The 18,697-nt window shown below is 43.1% G+C and overlaps 2 pseudogenes; both read right to left on the bottom strand.

The window, feature by feature from the left end:
- Positions 1-7,660: 7,660 nt before the first annotated feature.
- On the bottom strand, positions 7,661-12,069 carry LOC111963239 (cytochrome P450 1B1 pseudogene; annotated as a pseudogene).
- A 1,148-nt stretch (positions 12,070-13,217) lies between these two features.
- LOC111963238 (cytochrome P450 1B1 pseudogene) lies at positions 13,218-16,651 on the bottom strand (annotated as a pseudogene).
- Positions 16,652-18,697: the final 2,046 nt, after the last annotated feature.

Raw genomic sequence — 18,697 nt, forward strand, 5'->3', positions numbered from 1 at the left:
TGCTGAACTGGAGGCACATACTGCGGCTACTCTCTGTCTCCTCGCATGCGGCCCCCACCCACACCCCACCCCCTCCAAGCTCCCAATGTTGTCAGAGCAGAGAGAGACTAAAGCGGTACAGAACGTCTCCAGCATGCTCTGAATTAACACATTTCAAAACAAGCCTCCCTCAGAGTTCACCCACAGTGCTCATTCCTGCAGGCTCCAGACCGAAGCCCAGCACAGCAGAGCGCAGCAGCGTGTGGAGGCTACATGCACCACTGGCTGTGGGGATGGGGATAATGGGAGAGGGGAAGCAGTGGAGAGGCGCAACTCTCTATAAAAACATGTATGTGAAATGTAGATGTACAGTATATATCAGTATTTTGTAGATGGAGGTGAGAAGTAGAGGGGTCGCCTGATATGAAAATAGGGTCGTGGGAGACCCTTTTTATATATATATATATATATATATTTATATATATATATTATAATATCGTCTTTGTATCTCAAAACCATTGTAATGTGGTTAACTTTAAAAATCTAAATGAAAATGATTCAAATCTAAAACATAAATATAATTCAACCAGAGAGCGCCCTTAGATCATGGGAAAAGCACTTGAATCATTCCCACGGTGAATGGCTAGGCCTGCTACGCTATGACTCCACACACTATAGCAGAGACTTTGACGCAATTGATATGGTGAAAACAATGTGTGGGGAGGCAGAGGTACAGAAACTCACGTCAATACCTTTGTCAGATAACACTGTTAAACAAAGAATTTTTGTTCTGACTGAAGGACTCAAAAACTCCCCAGTTTATGGTCTCCAAATGAACATTAGCTGTGAGGGCCAAGATGCCAATGCATTCATTGACTTTTGTTCGCTATACATGTCGGGGGATGCTATTCACGAGGACATATTGTTCTGAAACAGCACAGGGGATGTTCAGTGCGCTGTGTGGCTATATTGACGAAAAACCGATTCCATATTGGATCGAATGGTGGACTTTTGCACAGATGGGGCTCCATCTATGGTGGGACGGTGGGCAGACCTCTGCAATCTATACTGAACAGAAATATAAACTCAACATTTGAGAGAAATAAGCTTTTTGTGCATATGGAACATTACATGTTGCGTTTATGTTTTTGTTCAGTATAGTTATGAGTGTGTCTCCCTCTGCCATATGAATGCATTATATTTGTGTGTATTTAGATTTGTGTGTATTAGGTATTTGTTGTGAAATTGTTAGATATTCTTGCTAGACGTTGCTGCACTGTCGGAACTAGAAGCACAAGCATTTCACTTAGCATCTGCTAAACACGTGTATACAATTTGATTTGATTTATATGAGACACCGAGAGCAACTGGGGGCAAAAGAGCTGAGCACAGAACTCAGAGATACTGAGTGTACAAAACATTAAGGACATCTGCTCTTTCCATGACATAGACTGACCAGGGGAATCCAGGTGAAAGCTATGATCCCTTATTGATGTCACTTGTTAAATCCACTTCAATCAGTGTAGATGAAGGATAGGAGACAGGTTAAGGATTACCCCCTTTTTTTCAATTTTCGCCTAAAATGACACACCCAAATCTAACTGCCTGTAGCTCAGGCCCCGAAGCAAGGATATGCATATTCTTGGTACCATTTGAAAGGAAACACTTTGAAGTTTGTGGAAATGTGACAGGAATGTAGTAGAATATAACACAATAGATCTGGTAAAAGATAATACAAGAGAAAAAACAACCGTTCTTTTGTATTTTTTTTGTACCATCATCTTTGAAATGCAAGAGAAAGGCCACAATGTATTATTCCAGCCCAGGTACAATATATATTTCGGCCACTAGATGGCATCAGTGTATGTGCAAAGTGTTAGACTGATCCAATGAACCATTGCATTTTTGTTCAAAATGTTGTATCAAGACTGCCCAAATGTGCCTAATTTGTTTATTAATAACTTTTCATGTTCAAAATTGTGCACTCTCCTCAAACAATAGCATGACATTCTTTCACTGTAATAGCTACTGTAAATTGGACAGTGCAATTAGATTAACAAGAATTTAAGCTTTCTGCCAATATCAGATATGTCTATGTCCTGGGAAATTTTCTTGTTACTTACAACCTCATGCTAATCACATTAGCTTACATTAGCTCAACTGTCCCGTGGAAGGGACACCGATCCCGAATAAGTTTTTTAAAGAAGGATTTTTAAGCCTCGATACAATTGAGACATGCATTGTGTATGTATGCCATTCAGAGGGTGAATGGGAAAGACAACATTTAAGTGCCTTTGAATGGGGTATGGTAGGAGGGGTGCAAATCAATATTAGGAAGGTGTCCTTAATGTTTTGTACACTCAGTGTATTCTGCAGCAGGTAACTTCGATTGTAAACTACATCAAACCACATCCACTGCGCACACACCTGTTAGCAAAACTATGTGGAGATATGGGATCAGAGTATAACAATGTTCTATTTCATACCAAAGTTTGGTGGTTATCGAGGGGGAGTGTTAGAAAGATTTTTCGCACTGAGAGAGGAACTTGGTTGACTTATGGTGGCCTACCTTTTGCCAGCTCATAACTGTGTGTAGCTGGATTCAGTGCTCTCGTGTGCATTAAAGCCAAATATTGATCCAGGTTGGATGTGACAGCAGAGATGAGGTGCGCTCTGTTGACCACACCCCCTGACTTTGAGAAAGTCAGACGTGACGTCCATCCAGCAAACCCATCTCATTAGTAGCCCCACATTAAAAGTATGTGATCGTGAGTCGTGAAGACAATCAGAAATAATGTTAGAATGTTTTTCAATTGACTGCCATAGCCCCAAATCAAAAAATCTAACATTGAGTGTTAATTACATACTTTTTTTCACATGGTTGGGGTCGCAAGATTATTCAGATATCAGAATGGGTTCGTGGGCCAAAAAAGTTTGGGAACCCCTGGTCTACAGAGTTGCGGAAGTACGGAGAAGAAATAGAAGACGTATGTATGAGAATAGAATTCTCATACATACTCTAAGAAATTTCTGTGAACGTGAGATAGTGTCTGTCTCTTATATAAGAGCAAATGTACTGCTTTCCTATCCTAGTATTCAAGTTCAATATTATAACCCTTTTTGGTTCCAGGTAGAACCCTTTTGGGGTCCATGTTAGAACCCTTTTGGGGTCCATGTTAGAACCCTTTTTGGTTCCAGATAAAGTCTTTCTACCTGGAACCCAAAAGGGTTGTACCTGGAACCCAAAAGGGTTGTACCTGGAACCAAAAAGGGGTATCCTAAGGGGACAGCCGAATAACCCTTTTGGAACTCTTTATTCTAAGAGTGCAGACTGCCTTGGGTGAAATATTGATGAGTGGGGCCTGTGGCTGGGGCTGTGACTGCATGTGCCCTATCCAAACCCAGGGTGTTGAGGGTCTGGAGGAAGAGCATGTGTGCTGCCTACACCCCAGCCCCACATCAATCTTTCATGGCAACACACAGACGCGACATCATGATCTATTATCATCTCTTTGACCTCCCTGTATTGTCTTGTACCTGGCACTTGTGTTCTCCTCAGACTGACGTAAGCCACAGACACGGCTGAGAAGGTGTATAGGATTTATTGCATGGAGTTCAGGCACTATAGATTGCATACAGTACATGTATAAGTCATCATAATACAATGGAATTATGTAAGTGTATTGAAAATTCTGAACATTTATAATTGTTATTACAGTATGTACTTATGCAAACAAAAACACCATGAATACATATCAGAATGGGTCAGAGGATGTATAAGTCTTAAAATATATCTACAGGGGCAACACGATACCCGCCTAACACATGATTTGTCCACATCACTGCAACAACAAAGCACTTACAGTAAAATGGATTAATTCCACCAGTGTATATTAGCAAATTTAGGGTGGAAAAACGAAATACCCWTGTATGTATAACAATAGATACTTAAGATGTATTTTAAACTGTGGCCACATAGTCTGCAAGCTAATATATATAGATATTTTATTCTTAGTCTGCATGCAATATATATATGTTTTATTCTTACGTAACACTTGTAGAAATCTGCACACATATATCTAGGTTATGTTCTTATTCATTTATCTAATACATTGAATTCTACTGTGACATAATACTTTGATGGAGTTTACACCCAATTTCTATAAACTGTTATGCTGATTAATGCGGACCCAAAAGCGACTTAAAGAAACAGAGTCTTTATTCCAGGCAAAAACACGACAGGGCGGAACAAGGACRCAGGACAGCAAACATCAAACAAGAATCCGACAAGGACAGGAGCGGAAAACAGAGGGAGAAATAGGGACTCTAATCAGAGGGCAAAATAGGGGACAGGTGTGAAAGAGTAAATGAGGTCGTTAGGAGAATGAGGAAACAGCTGGAGCAGGAACGGAACGATAGAGAGAGAGAGCGGGAGAGGGAGAGAGGGAGGAAGAGAGAGAGAGAGAGAAAGAGGGAAAGAACCTAATAAGACCAGCAGAGGGAAGCACAGGGACAAGACATGAAAATAAATGACAAAACATGACAGTACCCCCCACTCACCGAGCGCCTCCTGGCGCACTCGAGGAGGAACCCTGGCGGCAACGGAGGAAATCATCAATCAACGAACGGTCCAGCACGTCCCGAGATGGAACCCAACTCCTCTCCTCAGGACCGTAACCCTCCCAATTCACTAAGTACTGGTGACCACGTCCCCGAGAACGCATATCCATGATCTTCCGTACCTTGTAAATAGGTGCGCCCTCGACAAGGACGGGGGGGGAGGGAAGACGAACGGGGCGCGAAGAAAAGGCTTGACACAGGAGACATGGAAGACAGGGTGGACGCGACGAAGATGTCGCGGAAGAAGCAGTCGCACAGCGACAGGATTGACGACCTGAGAGACACGGAACGACCAATGAACCGCGGAGTCAACTTGCGAGAAGAACTGTCGTAAGGGGGAGGTTGCGAGTGGAAAGCCACACTCTCTGACCGCGACAATACCTAGGATCCTTATCCTACGTTTATTGGCGGCTCTCACAGTCTGCGCCCTGTAACGGCAAAGTGCAGACCTGACCCTCCTCCAGGTGCGCTCACAACGTTGGACAAAAGCCTGAGCGGAGGGAACGCTGGACTCGGCGAGCTGGGACGAGAACAGAGGAGGCTGGTACCCAAAGACTACTCTGAAACGGAGATAGCCCGGTAGCAGACGAAGAAGCGAGTTATGAGCGTACTCAGCCCAGGGGAGCTGTTCTGCCCAAGACGCAGGGTTTCGAAACGAAAGGCTGCGTAATATGCGACCAATCGACTGATTGGCCCTTTCTGCTTGACCGTTAGATTGGGGATGAAACCCGGAAGAAGAGACTGACGGAAGCACCGATTAAACGACAGAACTCCCTCCAAAACTGTGACGTGAATTGCGACCTCTGTCTGAAACGCGTCTAACGGGAGGCCATGAATTCTGAACACATTCTCAATGATGATCTGTGCCGTCTCCTAGCGGAAGGAAGCTTAGCGAGGGGAATGAAATGTGCCGCCTTAGAGAAACCTATCGATAACCGTAAGAATCACAGTCTTCCCCGCAGACGAAGGCAGACCGGTAATAAAGTCTAAGGCGATGTGAGACCATGGTCGAGAAGAATGGGAAGCGGTCTGAGACGACCGGCAGGAGGAGAGTTACCTGACTTAGTCTGCGCGCAGTCCGAACAAGCAGCCACGAAACGGCGCGTGCACGCTCCTGAGTAGGCCACCAAAACCGCTGGCGAATAGAAGCAAGCGTACCCGCAACGCCGGGGTGGCCAGCTAACTTGGCAGAGTGAGCCCACTGAAGAACAGCCAGACTAGTAGAACAGGAACGAACAGAAGGTTACTAGGACAAGCGCGCGGCGACGCAGTGTGGGTGAGTGCTTGCTTTACCTGTCTCTCAATTCCCCAGACAGTCAACCCGACAACACGCCCTTCAGGGAGAATCCCTCGGGGTCGGTAGAAACCACAGAAGAACTAAAGAGACGAGATAAGGCATCAGGCTTGGTGTTCTTATTTCCCGGGCGATAGGAAATCACGAACTCGAAACGAGCGAAAAACAACGCCCAACGAGCTTGACGTGCATTAAGTCGTTTGGCCCGAACGGATGTACTCAAGGTCTTTATGGTCAGTCCAAACGACAAAAGACGGTCGCCCCCTCCAACCACTGTCGCCATTCGCCTATGGCTAAGCGGATGGCGAGCAGTTCGCGGTTACCCACATCATAGTGTGCGTTCCGATGGCGACAGGCGATGAGAAAAGTAAGCGCAAGGATGGACCTTATCGTCAGAATGGAAGCGCTGGGACAGAATGGCTCCCACGCCCACCTCTGAAGCGTCAACCTCGACAATGAATTGTTTTAGTGACGTCAGGAGTAACAAGGATAGGGCGGATGTAAAACGCTTCTTGAGGAGATCAAAAGCTCCCTGGGCGGAACCGGACCACTTAAAGCAAGACTTGACAGAAGTCAGAGCTGTGAGAGGGGCAGCCACTTGACCGAAATTACGAATGAAAACGCCGATAGAAATTAGCGAAACCGAGAAAGCGCTGCAACTCGACACGTGACTTAGGAACGGCCAATCGCTGACAGCCTGGACCTTAGCGGGATCCATCTGAATGCCTTCAGCGCGAAATAACAGAACCGAGAAATGTGACAGAGGAGACATGAAAGGCGCACTTCTCAGCCTTCACGTAGAGACAATTCTCTAAAAGGCGCTTGGAGTACACGTCGAACGTGCTGAACATGAATCTCGAGAGACGGTGAAAAAATCAGGATATCGTCAAGGTAAACGAAAACAAAGAGTATAGTCTACCCCGAGGGGAGTGGTCCCCGGAAGGAGATCAATACAACAATCATACGACCGGTGAGGAGGAAGGGAGTTGGCTCTGGACCGACTGAAGAACCGTGCCCAGATCATGATATTCCTCCGGCACTCCTGTCAAATCACCAGGTTCCTCCTGAGTAGAGGGGACAGAAGAAACAGGAGGGATAGCAGACATTAAACACTTCACATGACAAAGAAACGTTCCAGGATAGATAGAATTACTAGTCCAATTAATAGAAGGATTATGACATACTAGCCAGGGATGACCCAAAACAACAGGTGTAAAAGGTGAACGAAAAATCAAAAATGAAATAGTCTCACTGTGATTACCAGATACTGTGAGGGTTAAAGGTAGTGTCTCACATCTGATACTGGGAAGAGGACTACCATCTAAGGCGAACATGGGCGTGGATTTCTCTAACTGGCTGAGAAATGTCATGTTTCCGAGCCCATGCTTCGTCCATAAAACAACCCTCAGCCCAGAGTCTATCAAGGCACTGCAGAAGCAGCCGAACCGGTCCAGCGTAGATGGACCGACAAGGTAGTACAGGATCTTGATGGAGAGACTTGAGTAGTAGCGCTCACCAGTAGCCCTCCGCTTACTGATGAGCTCTGGCCTTTTACTGGACATGACATGACAAAATGTCCAGCAGAACCGCAATAGAGGCAAAGGCGTTGGTGATTCTCCGTTCCCTCTCCTTAGTCGAGATGCGAATACCTCCCAGCTGCATGGGCTCAGCTCTGAGCCGGGGAGGAGATGGTTGAGATGCGGAGAGGGGAAACACCGTTAACGCGAGCTCTCCTCCACGAGCTCTCGTGACGAAGATCTACCCGTCGTTCTATACGGATGGCGAGTGCAATCAAAGAGTCCACGCTGGAAGGAACCTCCCGGGAGAGAATCTCATCCTTAACCTCAGCGTGGAGTCCCTCCAGAAAACAAGCGAGCAACGCCGGCTCGTTCCAGTCACTGGAGGCAGCAAGAGTGCGAAACTCTATAGAGTAATCCGTTATGGATCGATCACCTTGACATAGGGAAGCCAGGACCCTGGAAGCCTCCTTCCCAAAAACTGAACGATCAAAAACCCGTATCATCTCCTCTTTAAAGTTCAGATAATCGATAGAACACTCAGCCCTTGCCTCCCAGATGGCTGTGCCCCACTCCCGAGCCCGACCAGTAAGGAGTGATATGACGTAAGCGATCCGAGCTCTCAAAACATGACATAAACACTTAGGAGGGATATATGTAACATGAATTGCTACATTATATATTTTTGTAAATCTGGAGGGATAACGTCTTACTTTCAAATGTAAGAAATGTGCTACGGTTGAAGTCGGAAGTTTACAAACACTTAGGTTGGAGTCATTAAAACTCGTTTTTCAACAACTCCACAAATTTCTTGTTTACAAACTATAATTTTGGCAAGTCGGTTAGGACATCTACTTTGTGCATGACACAAGTAATTTTTCCAACAATTGTTTACAGACAGATTATTTCACTTATAATTCACTGTATCACAATTCCAGTTGGTCAGAAGTTTACATACACTAAGTTGACTGTGCCTTTAAACAGCTTGGAAAATTCCAGAAAATGATGCCATGGCTTCAGAAGCTTCTGATAGGCTAATTGACATCATTTGAGTCAATTGGAGGTGTACCTGTGGATGTATTTCAAGGCCTACCTTCAAATTCAGTGTCTCTTTGCTTGACATCATGGGAAAATCAAAAGAAATCAGCCAAGACCTTCAGCCAAGACCTGAAGGTACCACGTTCATCTGTACAAACAATAGTACGCAAGTATAAACAGCATGGGACCACACAGCCGTCATACCGCTCAGGAAGGAGACGCGTTCTGTCTCCTAGAGATGAACGTACTTTGGTGCGAAAAGAGCATATCAATGCCAGAACAACAGCAAAGGACCCTGTGAAGATGCTGGAGGAAACAGGTACAATAGTATCTGTATCCACAGTAAAACGAGTCCTATATCGACATAACCTGAAAGGCCGCTCAGCAAGGAAGAAGCCACTGCTCCAAAAAAATGCCAGACTACGGTTTGCAACTGCACATGGGGACAAAGATTGTACTTTTTGTACAAGTGTTCTCTGGTCTGACGAAACAAAAAAAGAACTCTTTGGACATAATGACCATCATTATGTTTAGAGGAAAAAGGGGGAGGCTTGCAAGCCGAAGAACACCATCCCAACCGTGAAGCATCAGGGTGGCAGCATCATGTTGTTAGGTTGCTTTGCTGCAGGAGGGACTGGTGCACGTCACAAAATAGATGGCATCATGAGAAAGAAAATTATGTGGATATATTGAAGCAACATCTCAAGACATCAGTCAGGAAGTTAAAGCTTGGTCGCAAATGGGTCTGCCAAATGGACAATGACCCTGAGCATACTTCCAAAGTTGTGGCAAAATGGCTTAAGGACAACAAAGTCAAGGTATTGGAGTGGTCATCACAAAGCCCTGACCTCAATCCTATAGACAATTTGTGGGCAGAACTGAAACGCGTGTGCGAGCAAGGAGGCCTACAAACCTGACCCAGTTACACCAGATCTGTCAGGAGGAATGGGCCAAAATTCACCCAACTTATTGTGGGAAGCTTGTGGAAGGCTACCCAAAACGTTTGACCCAAGTTAAAGAATTTAAAGGCTATATACCAAATACTAATTGAGTGTATGTAAACTTCTGACCCACTGGGAATGTGATGAAAGAAATAAAAGCTGAAATAGTTAATTCTCTCTACTATTATTCTGACATTTCACATTCTTAAAATAAAGTGGTGATCCTAACTGAGCTAAGACAGATCATTTTTACCAGGATTAAATGTCAGGAATTGTGAAAAACTGAGTTTAAATGTATTTGGCTAAGGTGTATGTACATTTCCGACTTCAACTGTATAGCCAGTGCAATAAAATAATACAAATAACAAACATGATTCAGTTATCTGTCACAAAAAGTGATTTATACAATCAACAATCAGTTTAGCAAATGATAATAATAGTAAAGTATCAATATAAGTATCAATATAAGTCTTATGGTTGGTACCTACCAAGCAATAACATTCACTGTTGTGTACATACCTTTTATAGTGCATTGGATTACTGCAGTCCATTAGTGGGTGCTCTGTTATTAAACACAAATCACAAGATTTTATGCCCCATTAAGTAATTCTCCTCTGAGCTTGGCAGAGATCTTGTAGTTCAGGGGCTTCAGTGTTAACCCATATGAGCAGTCTAAGGAGAGGTCCTGACTTGGGTTATTCTCAAAGCAGCACTGGTGAATCAAAATAGCAGAAAATAAAAAAAACTCCACTTTGGCGATCTGCTCACCGATACATCGCCTCTTCCCTGCTGAGAATATCAACACACTGTTAGTCAGGTCCTTGTCAAGGGCACCATTTTCATCGAGGAACCGTGAGGGGTCGAAGAGATGTGGGTCCTTCCACTTTAAAGGGTTGTGATTGACGGACCACTGGTTGATGAAGACCACTGTGTCTTTGGGGATGTGGAAGCCTTCGATGGTGACATCTGAGGTGGTGAGGTGTGGGATGGTGAGGGGTACAAAGCTGGTATAGCGCATGGTCTCATAGATAACAGCATCTAGGTAAGCCAGGCTGGCTTTGTCCTCAATACAGGGCAGCCTGTCACGGCCTACCACTTTATCAATCTGCTCCTGCAGTCTGGTTTGGATGTTGGGGTACTTTGCCAATAAAAGGGGCATCCAATGAAGGCAAGTTGACACAGTATCCAGTCCCGCACCAATCAGATCGGACACTGTCCCTTCTGTGTGGGCCTCCGTCAACCCGGTATCACTGCCTGCCTTTCAATTACCTGAATAATGGCGTCACTCATGTCCCGAGTCACTTCAGGGTCAAACGTCTCCCTGTGCTCCATCACCTTGTCTCTCACAAAGGTGAAAAACTCTTTATTGAGGTCTTTGAAGCTCTGGTAGACACTGCGGACAGGATTGGAAATATTATAGCCAGGGCATGACATCACCAAGCTGCCAGCCCCCACCGTCTCTCCAAACTTGTCCTCGCTGCCCAAAAGGGTTCTAAACTCCATGTCATCATGGCCATAACGCTTTCCAAAGCACAGGGCACAGATTACATTAGCAGCAGCTACTGTCAGTTCGTGAGCAGGGTTGAAAAACTGTCCATCAGCACTGAGTTTGAGGAAAGCTTCAATGAGCTCAGTAGCCTCTGCCACAACGTGCTGTTCAAATGCTTTTTGGTTGGCTGTTGGAGTAGAAAGCTTAATGGTGGACTGAGCATCTTCCGGTGAGTCCTCCACTGTTGCTGTAGTTAGAGAATGTCATGCTGTTACCACCAGACACTGACGAAAAGACACAAAGTTGGTCTGCCTGCAAACTCTGTGCTGTGTTGAACCAAGGCTTCTCGTATTGCTGTGTCTCCATTGAGCACAACTATGTTGTTGCAGCCCAGTCGTATCTGATACACGTTGCCGTACTTCTTTGCCAGCTTGGAGAAGGTGATATGAGGCATCTGCCCAGCTGCATGGCATTGCCCACCACCGGCCAGGCAAAGGGTCCTGGCAGCCTTCTCTTGAGTCTGAGATTCCTGACCCATAGACAGGCTTCTAGACAGAAGAGGAAAACAAAGGAGGCGACCAGAGCTGGCTGGACCTGTCCACTCCACTCCCTGATGATGCTGCTGCCCTTCACCCCAAACTCTGTGTCCAGCAGTGCCATGGTGCTGAGATGTTCTAATTCTGGTGCCCAATCCTTCAAATTCTGAGAGAGATCCCACTTTATTTGTTGAATGTTATTCCTGGTAACCGGATATTTAAAAATAGGTCCTCCTCTCCACCTAAATTCCAAATAAAACAAAATAATAATGCTGTCTGTTTTTAAGTATGGTCAGTCCTGCATTATCACCAAAAACGTAGAAAATGAATCGAGACAACGAAGAAGGTTTTCAGCACCTCTTACACTACGGTGCCTGTCTCCTCCTACTCCGTGCTGGCTTGTGAACAGGCTTGATCAGGTTGAGTGGTTAGCAGTAGTGCAGTCGCTGTCCGTCTTCAGATGACCACATTAGAGGAATGCAGATTTCAGTCTTGACACTCTCCCTTATATCTCCTCTGTGGAGGGTTCAGGGACTTAAAACTCCTATCGTTTTTATTTTTTGCGCCGAAATGCTCGTCCTGAGGAGTCTTTCTGATACCTAACAACTCAATGCCATGGTGAGACAAAAAGGAAAGCAGCAACCAGTCAGCCCGCCTGAACCTAGGACTGAAACAGAAGGAGTTTAGATTTAGCGGGCCAGAGGCTCTAAAAGACTGGGCTGCACTACCTTTAAACACAATACAGGTACCACAGGGGAGAATTTGGAACATGGTGTAGTAGTTAGGGTTCAGACTTTCAGTCACACAATCACCATAGCTAAACTCACCATAGCTAAACTCACCATAGCTAAACTCACCATAGCTAAACTCACCATAGCTAAACTCACCATAGCTAAACTCAGGGGACACTGATTGGTCCGGTTATATTCTGTATTCTGAAAATGACGATTCCAGACTGAAATATAGTGTATATAAAGCAAACGTCTCAGTGAAGTACCCAGGCTAAGGCAGGACTACTTGTAACTTTGGAAGGAGCTTTCTTCCATCTATTGAAAACTAATGTATTCATTTTTTATGACATTATAAAAAAAATTGTATCTGTTATTTTCAGCCTATGCTCTGTTAACTCTAAACACTACTAGGCTACACTTTTATATGTTCTATAAAAGTAAATACAGTATTTACCAGAGATTTTGTTTTTGCATAATGGTCCTTTTATACATAATAAATGAGATAATGTAGCTCTTAGGCTGGTGGCTATATCAAAATAGTTTAAAAGTGAGTTCAAAACAGGGACCTCTGGCAATAACGCTAGTAATAAGGCTTTTCAGAGAAACAAATAAAAGTTGACCTATTGGGGGTTCAAAGCTATTCAGCAGGAATTGAACTACTATGGAATTCTGTACTCTAATGGGCCAGTGATAGTAATGCTGCAAGGAGCGATTCTTCACTTGTATCATGTATTGTTTCTAAACCAGATCACAATTCAAATACATTAGATAATAATAAATAAATAGTTAGGTGGGTGCTTATATTTGTACGACTTCTCACATGCACAAGCTTGTATTATACGCTTGTGTGAATTGTACATGTCTTTTTTGCATATCCCAACTCTCCGTTATCAATGACAACCCTGGAGCAATTAGGGTTAAGTGCCTTGCTCAAGGGCAGATAGACAGATTTTTCACAGCGCTCTAAACGCTAGGCTACCTGCCACCTGATGTGTTTCTGGCCGTTTTGATGAGAGAAAACATGCAAGACTGATGTAGATTAGCTATAAAACATAATGAGTGTTAACAGTGGTAAAGACTAGTTTGCAGTTTTATTATACATTATCACATGTTTATTGCATTGTAAAATGTACCTTAGAGTGTGTATTTCCATAATAGTCTTTATTTTGTAATATATTATGCACCAGCTCATATTCATTGCACTGTACATGGAGTGTGTCACTACAAAAAACAACACATTGCAATGGACAGGAGATTGCAGTCCTTCCAATGATGAGATGCTTAATGGGTTAATCAATGACAAACAAGAGAGAAGCAGAATCAGTTGCTATCAACCCCTGACTGTTTAAAACATTGCTTTATTCATTCCAGATATATCTGATTTTTCAATCCTATAATTATTTTATTTTTTAAAATTTCAACACAGTATTTTCTATGATGAATCCTTGCCTGGACATTCAACACATGCTGTAGTTGAGTTTCTTGGTTTGAGAGAGGCAGAGATTCTGAACACTATTTCATAAATTCCTGAATACGTGCTCTTTGACAAAGGTGAAATGACATCCATATAGATTTCAGACCCTTGAGGTGTAAACAGACATGCATTTGTTTAAATACAAAAAGACTTGAAAACTCCATTGATTTGTGTAGTAGTATTGTATTTAGTGACAGTTGGTTGGGATATGAAGGGATGGGTTGTGTAGCTGGAGTGCCTGTTCAGTAGATTTCTAAGAAGATCAATGCAGTCAGTCTCTGGAGTTGGTCATCTCCCATGTATTCATCAGCATTATCAATCCCACAATTCCAATCCCACCTCTCCATTGAAACGCCTCCAAACTTGGTTGGGGACACTGAGCTTGAAGTTACACAGAGGCGCCAATGCTGTTATCTCTGAATTGTCTTCACACTGTAGGCTATAGCATATAGATAACTTGAGTTTCCCTTTAGCAGTTTGTCAGCATTTGTTATCTTCCGACAGTATTTCAATGTGCTCATATGCATGGTGTACAGTAGATAGTGGATTGGATTATAATACAAATCATTTTCATACCTGAAATATATCTATACAAATATTTTGTGACTGCTTTATGTGAAAAGGTTAACTACATTGATACATCACCATCTTGATGCGAGGAATCCAAAAAGTCGCCAACGCAACAAATTGTGGTTCCTCGGGTGTGACTACAACATTCACAAACACTCACAAGCATATTACACTGTGATATAACCTTCCATTGACTTTGAGTGATATTCTAGTTTCATGCACATATTTTCATACGTTAACATGCTGAATACTGTTTATGAAGTACCCTCAACTTCATTGACCCCATGATCCGACCCCTGGCCCCTGGCCCCCAACAAAGGAGATTCATCTCTACCTAGCAAACTTTCCATTACTGTAATCATACTTTCAATTCTGTATCAACAACATTGCAAACATATTCAATTGTGTTCAGATATTAATTAAATATTAAATATGAAATATTACACTCTTCAACAACAGCATTCAGTGCAGGTTTGCTTATACTCACTGTAAAATGTAATTGATTGGCAATGTTGCCCACAATAATGGGATGAGATTGTTTATGCAGGTGACACCAGACCGAGCAGCTTCCCCCTGAGCTTGGTTGTGATGGTGTAGTGGAGAGGCTTCAGTGTGAGCCCATAGGAACAGTCAAGGGTCAGGGCCTCTGATGGGTTGCTCTCAAAGGTACACTGGTGAAGCAAGACGGCTGTAAATAAAAATGTTTCCACCTTGGCAATCTGGTTGCCAATACATCGCCTTTTACCAGTGGAGAAGATCATGACGCTGTTAGTCAGGTCCTTGTCAAGGGCACCATTTTCATCGAGGAACCGTGAGGGGTCGAAGAGATGTGGGTCCTTCCACTTTAAAGGGTTGTGGTTGACGGACCACTGGTTGATGAAGACCACTGTGTCTTTGGGGATGTGGAAGCCTTCGATGGTGACATCTGAGGTGGTGGAGTGTGGGATGGTGAGGGGTACAAAGCTGGTATAGCGCATGGTCTCATAGATAACGGCATCTAGGTAAGCCAGGCTGGCTTTGTCCTCAATACAGGGCAGCCTGTCACGGCCTACCACTTTATCAATCTGCTCCTGCAGCTTGGTTTGGATGTTGGGGTGTTTGATCAAAAGCAGGAGAATCCATTGGAAAATGGTTGACATTGTTTCTTGGCCGGCTCCAATGAGGTCTGTGACTGTTCCTTCAACAAAGTCTTTGGCCAGTCCGCTGTCCTTTCTGTGATCAATCGCGTTAATGATAGCATCACTCATGTCACGCGTCACATCAGGCGTGAAGGTTTCTCTGTGCTGCATCACTTTGTCTTTCACAAAGGCAAAGAACTCCTCATTTATATGTTTGAAATTCTGGTAGCTGCTGCGGACAGGATTTGGGAAATTCTGAAGCCAGGGCATGACATCCACCAAGCTGCCAGCCCCCACCGTCTCTCCAAACCTGTCCATTCTGCCTAGGAGAGTTCTAAACTCAATGTCATCATGGCCATAACGTTTTCCAAAGCACAGTGCACATATTACATTTGCAGCAGCTACTGTAAATTCACGAGAGGGATTAAAATATCGTCCATCTGCACTCATTCTCAGAAATACCTGCACAAGATCCATACATTCTCCTAAAACATGGTGCTCAAATGCTTTCTTGGTCTGGCTGTTGGCAGAGGAGAAGGCTCTAATGGTAGATTGTGCAATTTTCCTGTGCATTTTCCACTGTTTGCTGTAGTTAGTGAAACTCAAGCTCCTGCCTCCTGAAATCATCTGAAAAGATACAAAGTTGGGTCTGCCTGCAAACTCTGTGCTGTGTTGAACCAAGGCTTCTCGTATTGCTGTGTCTCCATTGAGCACAACTATGTTGTTGCAGCCCAGTCGTATCTGATACACGTTGCCGTACTTCTTTGCCAGCTTGGAGAAGGTGATATGAGGCATCTGCCCCAGCTGCATGGCATTGCCCACCACCGGCCAGGCAAAGGGTCCTGGCAGCCTTCTCTTGAGTCTGAGATTCCTGACCCATAGACAGGCTTCTAGACAGAAGAGGAAAACAAAGGAGGCGACCAGAGCTGGCTGGAYCTGTCCACTCCACTCCCTGATGATGCTGCTGCCCTTCATCCCAAACTCTGTGTCCAGCAGTGCCATGGCTATGGATTATCAGGACACCTATTCCTGGAAACAGATTTTGTAAATGAAAAAAAAAAACTACAAAAAAGTTTAGTTTTCTTGACAACTTTAGTCCAGCACTCACTTTTTTTGTTAAAAAAATGTATAATAAATAAATAAAATAATGTTCAAAAGTGATTTTGTGATGTACAATGAAATTAGTTAATCAATTAAACAAGTTCCATTAGTTTAAAGTCCCAAGTATCCTTCTGAGACCATGGTGACTGTCTCAGTACTCCTTGGGAAAATATCTCAGATGAAGCTTGGTGAGTTATGGTGAAGTTTTTTTTCTCTAGTCACTCTTTTCAGCAAGATGTAAGACTTTAGTGACTAGTTTTGCTTCAGCAAGGTGTCTTATATGTTTGCAGTCGGTGGGTAGGGCTGAGCATTATTTTCATACTCCTCCCATTGTGGTAGCCCTATATATATTATCATTCTGATGTTGGACGTCGACGCGCGCTTCGCACTGGAAACAAAAGCGCGCAGAGACCTCTGTCTGCAGAGGCGAACTCCAGCAAATACGTTTAGGAGGAAAGTAACACTTATTTTACTAACTCGAATAGTAATAGTGGTATCCCATGTTAAATGGTTATACTTTCTTACGTTGGTTGTTATAATTTGAAGATTCAAGAAAAGCTTATAGCAAGCATATGGTTTGTTTCTTTTTCTGATTTTATTTTTTGCCTTCTAATTGTTGTAAAATGTAAGAACTGTGTTCAATAAGTTATAATTTGACGTGTTAATAAGTAAATGGAATAGCCTATTTAGTTGCAATAGTCGATAAGGTATGTGTAGCTTTTGTGCGCGTCTGCATGGACATTCTATACTTTGCATAAATAGCCTAATGTAAACTCTGTTTAGTGTCTCAATAAAATAACAAAGTGAATGTAATCATGATGCCATCTAGCCTAATAAATGTGTGTTTAAAAATGATGGGTTTACAGTGAGTTTAGCAACTTTTCAGGTACTGTGCCAGTACCTGCATTAATCTTGCATTCGTTTTGTGCGCACGCTGCATATTGACTGTTGTAATACCATTGTGATAGTATTTTTCTTAATTTATAATTTTAAACATAATGTAATTACATGTAATCCGTTCAAGGTAGTCAACAGCACATATATAATTGACTAAATCACTTAACTATGTCGCGCTTCTACTCGAATCCCCACGTGGTACTCTGAAGTTCAGCGAAAGTTGTGCAGGAGCCGAGTCTGACTGCTCTCCATAATATTGCGCAAAAGATGAAACAAATAATATTTGTAATAATATGATTATGTTAGATCTTTGTCACTGTATGAATATCACTGTAATTTGAAAATGACTCACAGTGAATGACTGTACATGGATACAACTCAAATAATTATCTGTGTGGATTGAAATATAGTTTATAGACTATTTATAGACGGTTTATTTTTCCAATATGAAGAACTACCATTCTGCCACTCATGTCAAGGCCTCAAGATTTACATTTAAAAAAAATCCAATGTTGCATTTTGCAATGCAGGTATAGATAGACTGACTTGCCTTTCATAAATATGCTTATACAACACACGTACAATATCTTAGCATAGAAAAATCCATGAAAATTCATATTCACATTTTCAGCAGGTCTCATACTACAGCATATCTTCAAGCATTTTCAGTACAAAGCATAAAAGTGTCTAGTTTTGCACATGAGAGCCATGTTTCAATTGTGTGCTATCCAATGGCAGCTTACTTTTATCACCGTACACCTCAGGTGCCTTTTGACATGGTTTTCTTTCCCCAAAACAAGGCTGTTGAGCTCAAAAGAGTTAGGAGGAAACTTTTCAGGAGATCAGAAGGTTACAATGACGTTCTGGCCCCTCAAAAGAATGGTGACACTCTAAAGATGTAGGTTTTGGTACCTGAGATGTATCATGCTTTCATGCCTGGTAGCACACACACATCATGGTTAACCGGAGTCCTGTCCTTGGCATTCATTACAAAGTGCAGTTTATTCCTTATGGAAATCACTGGTCCATTGATTCTATTAACCTTTCAGCTCAAAGACTAATTTTAGTTCCTGAGGCAAAACTTTTTTCCCCCTCAGTGCCAAAGAATACATTTGCGTTTCTAGTTTCCCCACCAACTGCGAAGTTTATTTTTGCAGGGAGGTAATGACGCTAATTGAAGGCACTAAAACATTTCAGAAGGGAGGCCGTAAGTTAGAGGGACAGAGACTTCAGTAATGCTCCAGCACAGTCACTCATTGTTGGTGCTTGAGGAAATGGGAAAAGGTGGAGTGGGAATTCTCACTATTGGTGTTGAAGAAAGAGTGTTAAAGTGATACACTTTTCTATGTTTTGGTCGAGCTTATTTTTAAAATGTATATCATTGCATACCAT

The sequence above is a fragment of the Salvelinus sp. IW2-2015 genome, linkage group LG4q.2 (genome assembly GCF_002910315.2).
Source record: "Salvelinus sp. IW2-2015 linkage group LG4q.2, ASM291031v2, whole genome shotgun sequence".
Classification (NCBI taxonomy): Eukaryota; Metazoa; Chordata; class Actinopteri; order Salmoniformes; family Salmonidae; genus Salvelinus; species Salvelinus sp. IW2-2015.